Genomic DNA, 15,897 nt, shown 5'->3' on the forward strand with positions numbered 1-15,897 from the left:
CGCGACGAAACCATAAAGTATGGTGGACAAAGGACTGTAAGGAAGCCAAAAAACAACAAAACAGAGCTTGGGGTAAATTCCGCAGGTATCCGACACATGAAAATCTCGTTAATTTTAAGAAGGCAAGAGCCAAAGCTCGGTACGTCCGTCGGTGTGCCGATAAAGCATCATGGCAGAGTTATGTTTCATCCATTAACAGTCAGATGACATCTAAAAAAATGTGGGAGCAGGTTCGCAAATTAAATGGAAACTTTTCACCCTTCACAATTCCTTTTTTAACAACACCTGGCACACAAACAAGCATAGGGGAACAGGCAGACATACTGGGAGAACATTTCGCTGCAGTTTGAAGTTCATCACACTATACACAGTCTTTTTTAAAACACAAAAACACAGCCGAAAGACAAAGACTTCCAACTAGTGGAGGTGCAAACCAAAAATATAACAGTGTGATTACCCTCCAAGAAATAAATACAGTACTGTCTGCTGGTAAAAAAACTGCTCCAGGACCCGACCAAATCCACTACGAAATGCTGGCACATCAATCTCAACCTGCCGTAGAGGCACTTTTAAGGTTCTTCAACATAGTTTGGATACCAGGCAAAATACCTGAGGCCTGGAAAAAAGCTATTATTGTACCGTTTCTTAAACCTAGTAAGCCGCCAACCTCTCCTAGCAGTTATAGACCCATAGCCCTGACCAGTTGCCTCGCCAAATCCTTGGAAAGTGTCCTAAATATAAGACTAACCTTTGTTCTTCAATCCTGTGAACTGCTTGATATCCATCAGTGTGGATTTAAAAAAGGATGCTCCACTACAGATCACTTAGTCCGCCTTGAAAATACTGTCAGAGAAGCTTTTGTATACAAACAACACTGTCTTAGCGTCTTTTTTGATTTAGAAAAAGCATATGATACAACCTGGAGGTTCGGGATTCTCCAGGACTTAGCTGAGCTCGGCATCCGTGGCAGAATGCTCAACTGCATTAAAGATTTTTTGTCTAACCGCTCATTTAATGTCCGCCTAGGCTCGACCCTTTCGAGGGACTTCATTCAGGAAAATGGAGTTCCTCAAGGGTGCATTTTAAGCACAACTCTGTTCGTTGTAAAAATGAATTCTATTAGAAAAATAATCCCAAGGTCCATTATGTACTCCATGTATGTTGATGATCTTCAGATAGCGTGCACATCTTCCAATATATCCACATGCGAACGACAAGTACAGCTTACAATCAACAAAATGGCAACATGGGCAGACAAGAATGGTTTCCAGTTCTCAACACAGAAAACAGTAGCCTTACTTTTTTCACTCAAACGAGGCTTGCACACAGATCCCACATTACACCTAAACCAAACCGAACTACCTTTAAAAAAGGAACACAAATTTCTAGGCATCACCTTCGATAAAAAACTTACTTTCCTGCCTCACATAAACGCACTGAAAAAGAAGGCGTCGCTAGCACTGAACATACTGAAAATCCTATCACGCAAACACTGGGGTTCTGATCGGGTATGTCTTCTACACATTTATCGCTCTGTAGTACGTTCCGTTTTAGATTATGGTTGCATAGTGTTTGGATCAGCAAGGCCATCGTACTTGAAGCGACTAGATCCTGTGCACAATTTTGGATTGCGCCTTTCAACTGGTGCATACAGGACGTCACCAATAAAAAGCCTGTACGTAGAAAGCAATGAACCACCACTTGCAGACAGAAGAACAACGCTAACATGCTCATAGATTTTAAAGATCCGTTCCCAGCCTAAACACATCTGTTACCCACTCGTTACAAAGTGCCCATCCCGAACACTATTTACCAACAGACCCCTCGCAATCAGGCCACTACTTCTCCGGTTTGAAGAGAAATGCCAAGAACTAGATATAATGGACACATTGCCTAATATTGCCCGCAAACGTGATCCACTCCCGCCTTGGTACTGCCTACCATCTGTGTGCGACTTCACATTAACACAATTTCGGAAGAAACATACACCGCATGAACAGATATTACAAGAGTATTTAGCACTAAACGAAAAATACGGAGAATACGAAGCATTTTATACCGATGGATCAAAATCGGCGCACTACGTGGGAAGTGCTGTAGTTCAGAATAATTGGGAAAAAATACTACGGCTACCTGAGTGTGCATCCATTTTCACTGCCGAGTGTTACGCAGTCTCGGTAGCTGTAGAAAAAATAATAAATGAGAACATTCAGAACAGCATCATTCACACTGATTCTCTGAGCATACTAACCTCACTTCACCATAGCAATGCAGTGACACCACTAATTGGAGATATCATACACAACATAACAAGCGCCACAATACAGGGACAAGACAAAATTTTGCTGGGTCCCCAGCCACATTGGAATCACTGGCAATGAGAAGGCAGATGAATGTGCTGGAAAAGCTCGGAACATAGAAATAAAGAAAGCGTACATTCCTTACAAAGATGGTATGAGGTTGGTGCAGTGCAAATTAAGGAATAAATGGCAGTCGCAATGGAATATCGAAAGAAATAATAAACTACATTTAGTAAAACCCATCCTAGGCGAATGGAAATCATGCTCACACCAAAAACGATTCATCGAAGTTATTTTATGCCGTCTCCGTGTTGGACACACACATCTCACACACAACTTCCTGTTAACAAAGAAAGACAAACCTGTTTGCGAGCAATGCGGACATGAACTTACCGTAAACCACATACTACTATCATGCACAAAACTTGAATCAGTAAGGAAAAAATATTTTGCTACATTGTACAAAGAACATATTCCATTTCATTCAGCGTTGATTTTAGCTGAACATGCACCCGTTAGTATGCTTGATGTTTTTAGCTTTTTAAAGGAAGCCGGTGTTCTTCAAAAACTGTAATGGTCTTACCCTGTGCTTCTCTACTTAAAACGATATACCTCAGCCACTTTCTCAGTCCTGAGAAGCAGGCTGAGGTTTTTATCTGAGTAGTCGGTGGCCTCGAGATCCTTGGCAAGCCAAGGATATCCACGGAGGTTAACCAACTTTTAAAAGCTTCTGCAAACAGCCATTTCTAAAGTGTTTGTATTTAATCAGCCAGGTAATAAAAATAACTTTTAGGCCCTTTACACCACCGTTTTTATACACTTTGTCTTCAAACTTTGCTCGAGCCAATTTTACTAAAGCTTGTTCTTGGCGCATGATAGCCTTAGCCGCTTATGCGCCATTAAACACAACACAACACACAACAACATTCCAACAGTCCGACTGTTGGAATGTGCGTCTTCTTTGTTATCCCTGGGATTGTTGTCCGTATGGCTTTGGTACTGCCCAGAGTGGCCCCTCCGCAATCTGGTGTGGCGCGTAGTTCGAAGGCATCGCATTGCGCTGCATCCAAAGGGCTCTGGAGAAGGCTGCATCTGGACGCACCGCACTAATGTTTGTGAGGGGGTGATGACGATGTCTGGTCAGATGCCGCAAATGCACACGAAGTGGCTCCTGTTGAAAATAAATTCGTGCTGGGCAGGCGCGGGCCTCATAAAATGTGCCCCATGTAGAAGTTTTACATGGCAAACCCAAGCATACTCTTAAAGCACGAGCCTGTGAGCTTTCAAGCACACGCAGGCCTGATAGTCTGACCCCCGAGAGAACGGGTGCACTGTATCTGAGAAGACCGACTACCAGCGCCTAGTACACGTGTAGTAAAGATCGCTCAGAGGGACCCCAACATTTTCCTGCCATACACCGCACAATGCTTGCAAAGCTGTCGAGCTTTTTCTTGAGCACAGAAATATGCTTCGTCCAGGACAGGCCACGGTCTATCGTAACACTTAAGAATTTGTGATGTGTTACGTATGGAACAATTTGCCCGTCGCTTGTGACCGGATACCACGCCATTAACTTGCGTGTGAAAGGCAATGTTACGCTTTTAGTTGGGGAAAGTTCAAGCCCCTGACGGCGCAAGTACGCAGACGTAATGGAAACCGAACGCTGCAATCTTGCTTGCACTTGGGGACGCGTGACACTTGATGTCCATATGCAAATATCGTCTGCGTAGGCGGATATCGAAACAGTCTTCGGTAGTTGTTTGAAAAGGCCAATGAGCAAGAGATTGAACAACGTCGGACTGAGCACTCCTCCCTGAGGAACACCACAAGCAACATGATGATCTGCTGTGTCTCCTTCAAGAGTCTCCATGTAGACTGTCCGGTTTGTCAAATAGCTCTCAATCCAATTGTGTAGACGTCCGCCTATACCACATTCATCGAGTGCATTTAGTACTGCATCATGCTGAACATTATCGAATGCGCCATTGATGTCGAGGAAAAGAGCATCAGTCAACCTGTGACGGCGTTTTTCATGTCCTACCGTTGACACGAGATCAATTACACTGTCGATGGCAGACCGGCCTTTGCGGAAACCCGTCATTGTGGAAGGGTATAGTCCACGTTTTTCAAGGAACCATTCTAGACGGGTTAGCACCATAGGCTCCATCGTCTTGCCAATACAACTTGCCAGAGCTACTGGTCTGTAGGTTGTTAAGTCGAGTGGCGATTTCCCTGGTTTGAGCAAGGCCACAATGCGGCTTCTTTTCCACTGCTGTGGAGCAGTGGCAGAGGCCCAAGAGTGGTTTAACATTGTTAAGAGGGCTTCCATTACCTGTGGGCCCAGATGAAGCGCATTGTATGTTATTCCATCAGGTCCTCGGGACGAAGGATGCGTACAAGCAGAAAGAGCTGCTTTCAGTTCTTGAATTGTGAAGGGGTTGTCCAGTCGATCGTCCATCGTGGGGGGAGCACATCGATGCTGCCGAGGTGAAGAAGCGCTTCCGGCAATTCTCGAGCAGAAATTCTCCGCCACCTCTACTTCTTGCCGTCTTTCATAAAGTGCCAATGCACGGAAAGGGTGTTTCTGCTGGGGAAATATCGGCAGTGCTCGAACGACGTGCGAGATTTTGGAGAGTGGTTTGCATGGATCCAATCTGCTGCAAAATGACCGCCACCGTTGTTTGCCTAGGTTCTCCAAATAGCGCTGTATTTGCTTCTGGGCACGTCGAGAGGCGCGTGGATCCGAGACATCCTTTGTCCTCCGGTATTTTCTGTCTGCGCGCCGACGAATCGCCCGAAGCTGCGCGTAGATCACATCCACTTTAGCTGTGGAATTGGGCGCTGAGATGTTGCGCGTTGTATCTTGCATGGCCGAAATAATACGCTGTTCCACATCTGTTGGATCAGCGAGGTTCCCACAGGTTTTTTCTAGAACAATGCGGAAAGCACTCCAGTCGGTGCAACGTATTTTGGCATTTGGAAGACGGTGAAACCACCGTAGCTGCACATACGTTGGTATGTGGTCACTTCCATAAGTTTCAATATCAGCACACCACGTTGCGAACGATGAGAGGCGCCTGGATACAAATGCAAGGTCCAGGCAGCTGCTGTAGGTAGTCCCGCGTACAAATGTCGGCGTGCCATCATTGAGCAAAACAAGACCAGCATTGTCCATGAACGTGGCGATATCCCGTCCTCGAACGTTCGTAACGGCGCTTCCCCAGCCGTGGTGATGCGCATTGAAATCTCCTACTATTATATGGAGCTCCGAAACGCTGTCGAGTAGCGACTGTAGTCGTAGGGCATCAAATCGACCCCTTGGTGGTATGTAGACACCTATAATAGAGATTGTGCGCCCATTCAAAGTCACAGTGATTGCTACATACTCGTTGTTACTGCCCCCAGGAATTTGATGCCGAACGTAAGTGAGGTCACGACGGACGCATAGTAGAACCTTGCTCAAATGCCCAGCCGCTTCAGAGAGGAAACTTTCATAACCGGACAGTCGAAAAGGAGATGTGATATTAGGCTCACATATTACAAGCACTGGAAATCGGTACTTGAAAATCCTCTGCCTGAAATCTGCTAGGCGGCTTCGCAGACCTCGAGCATTCCATTGTAATACTGCCGATCGAGAGATTCTCTCCTTTAGTGAGGGTGCTGACGACGGTAGAGCCATAATTTTTTACTGCTATTAAAGGGTGGCAAGCATCGGTTCAATAGCATCTAAAATTTGGACAGCAGCCTTAGCAATTGGCGTGTCCACTCCAGCAATTATCAGCCGTAAGGTGCCTATCAGCTGTTTCAGCATCGCCCTGATTTGATCATCTGTTGTAGACACATCCGGCGGACGCACAGGCGGACGTGTCACAGAGCTTACAGTACGCGATGGTAGAGGTGGTCACTCTGCGGAGTCCTCCTGGGTGGTCGACAGTCTTGGCTCTTGCGGAGCTGGAGGCGGTGGCTTCTGCGCGGCAGAGCGGTCTCGGTCCTCCTGATGTATTGACACTTCATTTACTGAGCTCAATTTCTTCTGCCGGTTTCGTGCCCTCCTCCTGGAGCGACGTACCGCGATTGCTGCTTTTCGGTGAGTAGAATGGTCTCTCACCATTTTCTTCAAGATCTTCATCTCTGTTTTCACCTTCGGACATTCCCTAGACGTTGCCTCATGAGGACCTTTGCAGTTGGCACAAACTGGAGGCTCAATCGTACATGTAGGTCCCTTGTGCACGCCACCACAACGCGGACATGCTTTCGTGCTCGTACACGCAGCACTTACATGTCCAATCTTCTGGCATTTTCGGCACTGCACCGGTCGGGGCACATAAGGACGCACTGGGTGCCTCACAAAACCCACTTTCACATGGGATGGTAAAGTAGTACCCTCAAACACCAGTTTGACACACCGTGATTGGCCGAAACAATGGATGTCAGTTATGCGAACAGAACTTGATAGCAGTTGCACCAAGTCCATATCCTTGATCTCTATGTCCACGTCAGAAATCACACCAGCAGTAGTGTTAAGTCCATGAGCGGAGAACGAGCGGACGCGTATGTTGCCAAGGACAGACACGGTCTTCAACTTCTCCAGGGTGGTCCGGCTAGAGACATCAACAGAGAGGATATTCCTTCTTGCATTAATACGCACTTCTTTGACTTGGCCCGGAACCAGTCGTTCAAGAAGAAGAGTCAAAGTCTGCCTGTTGATGGAGTTGAGATTCTCTAAATCCTAAACAGGCATGTATGAAATTGTGTAAGTGAGAGATTGCTCACTTACATTGGCCTCGTTAGCTGTTTTCTTGTTCACAGTGTGTTGGTTAGGTATCTTCGTGGTCACAATGGACTTGTTAGCCCGCTTCGTACGCACACTGGGCCCACACTCAGTCCGGGTTTTGGAAAGCTTGCTCTTCAGGCGCCGACTCACAATCTCGGTGTAGCCACCGTCGAACTCCATGTCATCCTAGTCGGAGAAACTAGACGACCCCGGGAGCTCTGAGGGGAGATCCATACTGCATCCAGGTTGATCTGTACGGTTCACACTGCTAACCACAGAAGGGAGCAGAGGCGGCGGGTCATCCGCCATCGCCTGGGACGGCGAGGTTGCCTTGACGGCCACAGAAGCACAAATTATTTAGAAAGAGCAGGAGCTCGACCAAGAGAAGCTGCCGTTCGCAGCGCTGGTTAAAGGAGTATATGCATCTAACTTATGGGTGCGTGCTGTCTTGTTTGTAATGATGCGCAAGACATTGCTGTACATGGATTATTGCGTGGTGTTCTCTTACGAGCGCTAAATAATTTATAATCAAATTTCTTTCTCGTGCTATTTCGGTTTCAACAGCCTATAGCGATGGTTGTGAGGCCAAAGTGTGTTTATAGCTAAAAAGACAAGAGCGGGGCCTATAGCTGGTCCTTCGTAGTGCAGATATCGTGCTTACTGATACTGATAACTGTTCCCGTTCTGTGCGTGTGCTGTGTGTGTCAGTTGTCTGCACTGTGCTTATATTTCACAGGGCACGGGAGACATGAAAAAATTGCGATATGTTGATTAGTCGTTTTACTTCACTACAATGCAGTCTGCTTCAAGAATCGGAATGACAATGAATGTAGAAGCAGAGATTTTATTGCAGTTTTTTCATGCCTCGCCCGTGACCTATAAGCCACTTTGACGGTGCAGTCTTCATAAGGCTGTTGAAACCGAAACCGAAACAGCATGACAAAACACTTTCTTGTTCGCAGATCTACAATATCTACTGCGAAGAAAGAAGAACTGCGAAGAACGATCATGTATGCTTGTATTAATGAAAAAAAAGTATTGTTTTGAGAGTTCAGTGGTGCAAAGCGGCGGCGTGGTGGTTACGTAACTGGAGGCCGAGACCGCGCGTGCTCTCTCTCGTGCCCCGCCTTCGTGCCTCGTCAGTACTAGGATCGAAGGCTTTCTTTTACCAGCAGGCCGTGCACTTTATCGCAGCATGCCTCCTAAAAAATGGTACCTTGCTTATTTTGAGCCCGGTACGTCGTCAGCGAAAGTTCCGCAGCAAAGCGTGTGGAGCCAGCGGCAAAGGGAACCGTCGAATGAAGTTTCAGAGGTGAGCCGTTGTGCATGGCACGTTTCCAAAGACGCCCCCCCCCCCCCCCCCCCCTAATTTCTCCCTCTACTCCTTGGGCCGTACCATGGCCGTACCTTGGGCTTCTACGAGAAAAAAAAATCGATGAGCAGAGGCAAGTAAGCGATGTTTACAGCGTGTCCAGGGGCCCGCACCGAAGCGAGGCGAGTGCATATTTGAGGTATGGGGGCATATTTAAGAGGCAGGGGTGAATTGGTGAGGTGAATACAAAGAATGGAAAAATCGTCTGCCAGCTACTTCCCGTTCCAAATTTCTCCCACGCACTGCCTACTGCATAGCTATTGTCCTGCATTCGTATTTGCTAATCTATTTGTGCTGCGACATTGCGTATTGCACAGCATCACCGTAAGATCAGCGCGTGCTGTGTATGAATGCGTCCTAAGCGCATAAAATGACAATTACGAAAGGTATGAGTGTTTTTTCCTGGTTATAGTCTTGCCAGCGTAGACTGGCTGTTATGCGTATGGACGGCAGTCGGCTGTGTGTGCGATGGAACTAGTTTAACGTGTTGGTCGTTATATATTCGTTTTTTTTGCTGCATCACGAAGGCAACGAAGGCTCAGCTTGCACAGTTTAGTAAATGATAGATGTAGCTGCCTCAAAGCGCGTAAAAGCTGCCAGTGGGCTAGCAGACTATCCCTACATGCAGCCGTGCGCGCTGCACGTCTCAACACATCGCACTGCATACGCATAGAAAGCATCCGAACGTTTACATTATTTTGGTTGTACTTCAAGCGAAAACACGCTGCGAAGCAGAACAGAGTCGACGTCTAGTTGGTCTTGCGATGATGCAATACAATCAGCGGTGTTGCAGTGGAAATAAATTAGTGTTAGAAGCGAATTAACAGTGACTGCCGTGAAGCAAGCAAGCAGGTGGAGAAATTTGGAACCTGTAGCAGACGTCTTTCCCATGAGCCTCTGCGCTGACTCTGGAAACGCACCTCACCCGCTGAAGGGGGGCAATCTATCCCCCTCCACAAGCCTGAAATATTGCGTAGGAAAACTTTGCTTACCCCATTTTTCCGAAGAAAAAAAAATCTCCCAGCAGTACACAGTTCAAATGGTTTGCCCCCACCCCCCCTCCACACACACACACGCACAATCTGATGTACTACCCTACTGCCCTTTGCCCCAGAATGAATTAAATTTTCGTGTAGGTGTTGAGGTGTTCAGAGGCAATTCTTGCATTCAAGCGAAGCCACATAGATATGTGCACTTAGACTTGCTGTGGTGGCTAAGTGCTTGGCAGCTGAGCCCGAAAATGCATGTTTGGTTTCTTGTGTGCGTTTTTTGATAGTTTAATGTTAGCTGCCTTTGAACCATGCAAATGCGGTATTATGAGAAAATTTATTATTTTATTTGCCTATGTTTCCTGCCCACTCAGTTGTGCTAATGCTTGTTCTATGCATGGGCTCATGCCGCTCTTGTTGTTGTCTGCCTTCTCTGACTGTTGTGAAATCATGCTCAACGAACCTGACAATGCTGAACTGTAAGGCGACTTGCCATACTTTCACTCTTGGTCCTACTTTTTGACACTTTCCCATATAACATTTAAAGGAGTATAGAGACCAAATTTTGGTTGCCTATGTTTTCTTGTTTGTAACGATGCGTTAGACATTACTATACATGGAAGACCATGAGGCATTTGGCTACAGCTGCCAAATAATTAATGATCAAATTTCATCTCACCTGATTCGGCTTCTGTTCCAAAAGCAGAGCGATGGCTACGATGTCAGTTCAGTATAGGTCACATGAGGCATGAAGACAGCTAATCGCTGCTGCTTCGTTCATTGTGATTCTGCTGCTGTGGTGGCTCAGCGTTTATGGTTCTCGACTGTTGACCTAAAAAGCGGGGGTTCAGTCCCAGCCACTATGATCACATTTTAGTGGAGGTGAAATGCTAGAGTCTCATGTGTTGCGCGATGTCAGTACCCCAGGTGGGTGAAATTATCTGGAGCCCTCCACTATGACATCCCTCATAGCCGGGGTCGCTTTAGGACACCACAACTCCCATGAACCATGCACCAAACCCATTGCCATTCCAGCTCATGCGGCAAGCTGACTTTAGCATCGCAGTGAATCAAAATTACGAAGCAGTGATTATGTTTCACTTTTTATTTGTGTCTCATGTGACTTATATTGACCTTTCACGTCGTAGCCATTACTTGACTGTTGAAGCTGAAACAGGTGAGATACGAAATTCGATTATAAATTATTTAGTGATTGTAGGTCGATGTCACATGACGGTCCATGTATACTAATCTCTTATGGATCATTATAAAGGAAATGCACACAGCCTGTGATGAAAATATTAAAATGTGGAGGGAATCGGAATGAGGTTCATGCAGAATGATACCAACTCGGGGTATACATGAACAGGTTGCAGTCATTCACTTGAATACTGATGTTTTTTCTTCTGTTGCTGATGAAGCCTTTCCAATGTTTTTTGTAGCAAACTGAAGATGAGGTGCATGACAACGCCTCTACAGGTCATCCCAATTTGGATGAAGTAAAGATCAGGTTCTTCTTCTTCTTCTTTGCACCAGAGGTGCACCGCCAGAGACGGTTTGTTCCAACTTGAAGACTTGAAGACACAGGGATGAAAAAGGCAATAACTGAAGATTTATATACAAATATACACAGAATATACAAGTTAGATACAACGGCAAAAAGAGACAAAACATCAAAAAGGCGGATCTGGCTAATACTAGGGGAGGCCCCTACTCGGCGTTGCCGAAGAGGCGTTGCATCTCACATTAGCGCAGAACCCCGCTTCCAGCTCCGGGGCCCGGTTTTAAAGACCTAAAGGCCCGGCCCACATTTGGTGGCTTCCAATCATGTTACGATGTTCACATGATTGGTTTATCGAGAGCCTGGCCAGCCCTCCAGCTTCCGTAGGGCAAAACGCCCTTTCCACAAATACAAACGCACGGTCGTGCCAGTACGTGCAGAGAACATTCCCTCCACCACAAAATAAAAATAGAACAAACACAAATACACATCCGTGCCAGCACGTGTGCGAATCGGTACCGCGGGTGGGGTGGACACCAGTACTTCCCGGCGCGTTCGCGAGCGGCCGCGTTCCAAGAAAGGAGACGCTCCGCTTTGAGTGCCCCAGCCGCGTTCCGATTACCCCTGCGAACGCTACCGATACCTTACAGATGATGAGCCTTCAAGCCAGCATCTTGATGACAGCATTTCTGATGCACAGTTGCCAAGGCTTGATGAGGACACCGATGGGCTTGACAACCATGTGCTAGAGGACCCCGACCAAGACTTGTCGGAATTTATAAGAGTGAACTCTGAGTCGAGACTTCCACACCACAACACTACCCACCTGCAGGCAATGCTGCTTGTATTAATATTTGTTGTTGCTGCTGGCCTTCCTTGGACACAAGTGGACAGCTTGTTGAAGCTGTTGAATGCGTTGCTTGGCCAGAGCGTCTTCCCATCGACAAAATATGGTTTCAGGAAGTTATGGGATTTGCACAAATCAAGGATGGTGGAAGTCCTTACATACTGCCCAACGTGTCAGTGCCTGACATCAAGCTGCGGCCAAGATTTCCAGCGCTGCAGGAATTGTGCAGCCACGACGACTATGGCACAGCTGGTGAAAAAAGGAAGCTTTTTCATAACTGTCGACCTCAAGCGTCAGCTACAGTGTCTCTTAAAGAAGTTTGGGGATATAGTTGGCGCAAACCTTCAGAAACTGACAGCTGAATCTCATCAGGGAGCTTATAAGGATATCACAGATGGCCAACTATACAGAAAGGTCCGCCATGAAAGGAACATGAATTGGAGTGACCTGACTGTTACTGCCAACCGCGATGGATTACCAGTATTTAAGTCGAGCAAAGGGTCAGTCTGGCCAATTCAAGTAGCGCTTAATGAGCTCCCTCTTCCCTATCGTTGGAAGAACATCCTAATCGGCACCATTTGGTTTAATAATAATAATAATAATAAACTTTATTCATGCAATATTTACATTCTAGTACAGGCACACCAAAGCCACAAGAGGGCTTGTAGGGTGTCGCCCGGCAGCAGCGACAATCCAAGTGCACAATTTATACAACAGTGAACGAAACACACAAAAAAATATATACCTATGTACACGTGCACTGAACTTGTGCACTAAAATAAAGAATGAATTGATTATAGATACCAGTGTAAAAAACAAGGAATCGAAAGGAAGATTAAAAAAAATATTTCGCTCAGGGGGAGGGAAGAACAAGGAAAAAAAGAAAAAAAAATAGGCAGAAAGTTTAAATGCTCTTTACAGTTACATTTCTAGCTCTAATATTGCGTTTCTTAGCTCTGTGCGAGAAGTTAAGGAGAATACATACTCTGGCAACTCATTAAAGATAGAAGGAATGGAATAGCGCCTCATTGCTTCCCCAAAATGAGTGCGGACTCTTGGCACAACATACCGCGGAATGTGTCTTAGAGGCTTGGGCTTTATTGTTTCAGTTTTGTAAGGGCTGTCCCAAAAGTGTTTTAGAACTACAACTTGCTTAAACAGATTGTCAAATGTGGGGAGTTACGTGGCTTTAAACACACTTTCCAGTCGTTGCTTATCGGGTTTATAAAGGACACTTTTAGCTATGTTTTTCAGGAGGCTATTCACTCTGCTTTTCCACGTGCCGGAACAGTTATGGAAACAGCAGATACCATACCTTAACACGCTATAGCCAAGGGCGCTATAAGCTTTCTGACTGAAAAAGGCATGAACTGCTTAATGTTGTAGAGTAGGCATGCTACGCTGCGAAGTCTTTTACACATATATGCCATGTGTGTATTCCAAGATAAGTCACTATTAATATGAATGCCGAGATATTTCACACAAGAAACACATGTAACAGGAGAACAACAACAAGGTGAACAATTAGATGCATGAAGAAGAACTTAGCAGTCCGACGGCACTGTTCTGTGAAGGTTGTGGAAGCAAACCTGCTTCGTTCTAGCTGGATTAATTTGTATTAAATTGGGTTCACACCAATCGGTTATTTTAATAGCATCATCTTGGAGCTTAGAGACTGCAGTGATACAATCCACATCATTTGAAATAAGCAACGTATCGTCAGCATATTGATACAGTTCAGAAGTCGCGATAACATAATGAGCATCGTTAACATAAAGGTTGAAAAGAAGAGGAGCTAAAATTGAGCCTTGCGGGACTCCACATTCAAGGCTGACAGATTTGCTTTGAACACATCCCAACGAAACTATTTGTGACCGTTCAGACAGATAGCTCTTTAGAAACGATAGAAAGGGACCTCTGAACCCGTAGGAATATAACTTAGTGGTTAATATTTCATGATTGACTGTATTGAAAGCCTTCTTAAGATCAGGGAATAAACCAAATAACACTTCGTTTTTGTCTAATCTGCTATGAAGGGAGTCCGACAATTTTTCTAACAGCACTTGTGTTCCAGAGCCCGATACGAATCCATGTTGGTGCTTGCTTATTATATTGTGCTTCATTACAAACGAATTCATAACACTCAGGACATTTTTTTCTAACACATGCGATATGCAAGAAACGATGGAGATGGGACGATAGTTTGCAATTTGGTTCTTGGATCCCGCTTTGTGAAGAGGAATGACGCGTGTTTGCTTCAGAGAGCTTGGCCATATACCGCTCTCAATTATCCCGTTTACAATATAGAGTATAACACGTTTCAACGGCTTGAAGTTTCTATAAATGTCGTCTATGTATAATCCATCCATCCCGGCGCTTTTATTGTGCTTAAGACTAAGGATAATGCTGAAAAGATCTGGTTCAGTCAACTCAGGAAGAAAGGCAGATGACGATACTTGACATGGTGGCAGAGTTGTGCGTACATTAACCACTCTAATTCGTTGTTCTGTAGAGAAATAATTGTTAAAAGCATCTGCCAAGGATGGCGTTATAGATCCAAAGTTACGCTGAATTGAATCCTTCATTGGTAAACGTTGTTTTCCGCGCAGCTCGTCGACTAAAGACCATGTTCTGCCCATACTGTTCCGTGATTCGCGAAAATGGTTTGCGTAGAATTTGCGCTTCGATAAGCGAATTAATGGATTTACTCGGTTTTTTACTGTACGAAATTCTGCTCTAACATTTTGATTGTTCGGAGCTGCGCGACATTTTTTCCATAAGATTTCCTTTTCCTTAATCACCGATAGCACTTCTGCCGTAAGCCACTGGTAACCGGTGTTCCGTTTTTTTGATGACTACTTTCTTTTGACAATCTTTTTTGAAGTCCTTGAGCATTAAGATTAAATTGTCGTATGCTGCGTGGATACTGTTTTGGTGTATGAAAGAATCCCAGTCAAAAGAAGCTATCATGTTGTCGAATCTATTCTTATCAAGAATTGTGGCAATATGCTTAGCAGGCCTGACTTGGTGATCGCTGTCCCTAGTCATGCGGCATGGATTAAAGTAGTGGTCTGCAAGTTTTTGTGTGATGATTGCGCCTGTGGCAGAAGAAAGATTAGATACGCGAATATTGGCGTGGTCAATACATGTTCTGGTCAGAATATTGTTCACAAATTCTTCTCTTGTTGGCTCCTGAATGAGGGCTTCAATACCGCAACCTGACAGCATGTTCAAATAACTTTCAGCAGCAGACCGTTCGGGTCTAAGTAGATCAATGTTTAAATCCCCTATTATACACAGGTTACCGGTAGAGAACTTGTGGATAATGGTATCCTGTAATTCAGTAACAAAGCTAGGCACACTCTCCGATGGTGGACGGTAAACTACAAGTAAATGGGCTGATACACTGCTACGCATCATATCGAATGCCAAAACTTCCGCAGCAGTAAAATTGACGTTGACCGCAGAAACAGACAGATTTGCTGAAGTAAACGCCTATGCCGCCACCTCTGCCAGTTTTACGCGTAAAAAAATATTGCGAAAAGCCAGGAATGTGGAAATTACTTCTGCAGTTATCGGTAACATTTATTTCGGTAAATGCAAATATATCAACAGTATCAAGGAGTTGATGAGCGATTATTCTAAACTGGTCCCAGTATTTCCTAATACTGCGAAGGTTAATGTGTAGAATGGTAATTGAACCACTGGGTGCAGGTTGAAATGTGTCAGCAAATGTATTAAAATCGGGAAATGATGCCATTTGAACTGTAGCGCTTATGTCATATTATCAATATCAGATAGTGACAAGATTTTCAAGACGGAAGCACCCTCCGTCTTCCTGGCAAATATCCCGCCGTTTCGCACCCAGACGAATTTGTAGGACTTTTCTTTAGCCTTCACCCTGGCTCTCCAAAACAATTCACTGTTAACACGTGTTAGGTTTTCATTGAAAAAAATATCCTTGACTTTATCTGCATTTCTCAGGTCTTTGAGCTTGTTCCTCGTTTGCAACCATTTTTCACGTACAAGTCGAGAGGAAAACTGAACTAGCACCACTGCAGTTTTCTTTTGCCGCGATGGGAGACGATGAATGGCTGTTATTTGATTCGCAGAA

The 15,897-nt window shown here is 45.2% G+C and overlaps 2 pseudogenes; one reads left to right on the forward strand and one right to left on the reverse strand.

Moving 5' to 3' along the window:
- The window catches only part of LOC149369719 (uncharacterized), a 29,464-nt pseudogene extending 22,081 nt beyond the window's left edge, over positions 1-7,383 (reverse strand).
- A 2,502-nt stretch (positions 7,384-9,885) lies between these two features.
- Positions 9,886-12,219, forward strand: LOC149369720 (uncharacterized; annotated as a pseudogene).
- The last annotated feature ends 3,678 nt before the right edge of the window (positions 12,220-15,897 follow it).

The sequence above is a fragment of the Amblyomma mixtum genome, chromosome 1 (assembly GCF_055824585.1).
Source record: "Amblyomma mixtum isolate Tamu chromosome 1, ASM5582458v1, whole genome shotgun sequence".
Lineage (NCBI taxonomy): Eukaryota > Metazoa > Arthropoda > Arachnida > Ixodida > Ixodidae > Amblyomma > Amblyomma mixtum.